This window comes from Octopus bimaculoides, chromosome 9 (assembly GCF_001194135.2).
Source record: "Octopus bimaculoides isolate UCB-OBI-ISO-001 chromosome 9, ASM119413v2, whole genome shotgun sequence".
NCBI lineage: Eukaryota > Metazoa > Mollusca > Cephalopoda > Octopoda > Octopodidae > Octopus > Octopus bimaculoides.
Window position 1 is genome coordinate 85,973,405 of NC_068989.1, and position 2,945 is coordinate 85,976,349.

Sequence of the window (2,945 nt, forward strand, 5' to 3'; positions counted from 1 at the left end):
CCCAGCTGACACAGCTAAAAATGTCCCTGTGATACCAACTGGAAGCTAGTTTCTCTGAATAGACAGCAATGACAATGGATGAGAGGGAACAGATACTTAGCAAAGGAACGGGCAACGAGAGTTGAGGTGGTGGATATGGTGGTGGGAGGAGAGAGAGAGAGAGAGAGAGAGAAAGAAAGAAATGAATCTAGACCTCCCCAGGAATAAAATCAAGCATTCTCTATCACAGGTTTTATTTTTCCAGGTATCTGGGGAGGAAGGCATTTAAAATTATATTTTATACTTTTAATTAAATTTTGTATTACCACTGAGATATATATATATATATATATATATATATGTATGTATATTTTTAATCACCAACCTCAGGAAGCAGGGAAAGGGGACATGTTTTTCAGTTTTGTTATTGATGTAGTTGTCGGCAGTTATTCAGTTATTACATATGGATGACATATATACAACATACAAATTTATGGGAGGCGAAGGAGATATTGGAGCTAAAATCCTTATTCACTGGGTCAATAAATAATTGCAGAAGTTCCACATCCCATAATTATGCACACCTAAAGACAGTATAAAAAGGTATTTTTCTTCTTTGCTAGCTCTGGATGAAGGGTCAGTACTCATGGCCTGCCCCCACAGGCACTCTGAGTCATTTGAGATTGATGCTGTTGACATTCCACATAGACTGCAGGAAAGACATGTGCGTTCTGGGGAGGAAAGACGGGACACAGTGTCGAGTGATAAGAGGAGAGATGATTTAGTTGAGTGTTAGAGTGGCGGTGGCAGGAGACCAGCCAAATCCAAAGAGCAGAGATTACTGTAGAAGCAGTGGTAGAAAAGTGAGAGAGAGAGAGAGACAGAGACACACACAAATGGCATGTCTGTGGGATTGAGGTTGGAGCCTATCTGTGAGTGACTTCACAATGAAGTCAAATGCTCTGGGATATCTGCATCTCTAACAATGACATCCTCACAGATATAGCAGTACTCCATTGTGAGTCTCACCTAAGATTCAATAATTGTTGACAGCTTAAATATAAGGTGAAAACCAAAGGTAAAAGTCTTCCTCTTCTCCAACTGTGCTGCTGGATTTGTAACATGAAGCAAATGAGATAAATCTTAACCTGGACAAGAACACCTATTCCTATTGACAATTCGGTGGTAGGGGTTTAGCAGCCACAGTTATCTTTAAGTGAGTAGACTTCTCAAAAACAGTCCAGCTGTAGCATTCTGTCTGTTTTTAAGACATAATATACCAAAAACTGCATTATCTTATATAGACATCTAATTTGATGTGTAGAGAATGATTTGTGTGAAAATGTGACTGCTATTTATAGCAAGTTTAATCTCCATGTATAAGCCCCCTTCTTTAGGTATGTGTGAAAGGTGGTAATGTAGAAGTGTTTAGAAACATACTGAAACACTTCAAGTGGATTTCAAATTAACTACAGTCTGGTAGTTCTGTACCTTATCTATTCAGCCAGCTGAAGTTTTTAAGTATTATATAAGATGTAGTAAATATCCCCTGGTCAGGACACCAATGTTTGGAAAGTAACATTCAAATGACAACGACTTAAGTGAACTATGTAGAATATTGTGAAGTTTGTGAAGAAACAATGGAAAGAAAAAAATAAAATCCCTGCAGCAGACATGAACCAAAGAGCCACAAGTTTGTATCACAGTACTCTAAGTCATCACCATGGAGCTTGCAGCCTTTACCAAAGGGGAGGCAACTTTACATTCTCTAGATCTTAGATGTGTTCTTGATGAATTGGGTGCTGCAGGCAGTTGAAACAGTCTCCAATATTACTGTGTTCCAGCTGCCTTATGACACAACAGACTATACACATTGTTAACAGTTAAATGAGTTGGCTATGGACACAACGCAAGGGAAACGGTAAGATATAAGCTGCTAGCTCTTTTTGGATGGTTGTCCCTGTACCACTGTCAACTTGGGCCATCAGTACACTCAATTAGGAAATACTTATTAATCCATCTTTTCAGCTGAATTATCTAAGAACACCCACTTCCTTCCACCAATAATACACATCACAACATCCACTTAAACGGTAGATTCAATGAGGTCCCATATGAACAAACTCACACATAAATATATCTACATACTTATAAAAAAACCTACATACACACATACACAAAAATTATGGCTACCTCTCTTTCTCTTGCTTGATATTTAAACATTCATTAATGTGTATCCTATGTATACATGTATATACAATTGCATAAGCTTGTATATAGTGCTATGCATATTTGTGCACACAAAGCTGCAACCCTGCATCTTATACTAGCTTTAATCTGGGGAGAGAAACAAAACAACAACAAAAACTCCCAACAAAACCAAACTCCAGAAATACACTGATTGACTCAACTATTAAGAGCGTGTTGTGGCTCTTATCCCATATTTCCTGCTCTAGCAGTAAAGAGGAACAACACGAGGTTGGTGTGAATGTAAAGGTTAGTTAGGGTGAGAACCATGCATATATCTGCACCAGACATGGCTGCTTAATTATAAAAGAATTCCTGAAGACAGAAAGCAGTATAAGTTACATAATGTTATTGAGGTAGTGTCTGTGTGAGTATGGATCTATATTAGTATTGTTGTTATTATTATTATTATTATTATTATATATATATATATATATATATGTATATATATATATATATATATATATGCTAATTTCAAACAATGAGAATGAGTGCATAACACTGCATTGGTGGACAAATATTCATCATTTGTGGGTTAATAACTATTAGTAGTCTTGTTTACCCACAAATAAAGTATATATGTGTATGTATATACATATATATATATATATATATATATAAATGTACACATGTACATACACACCACTATGGTATCATTATTAGTTGTTAATCACCATTGAAACATTAATGTAAGAGGAAGTAATAAGATGGGGGTAGGG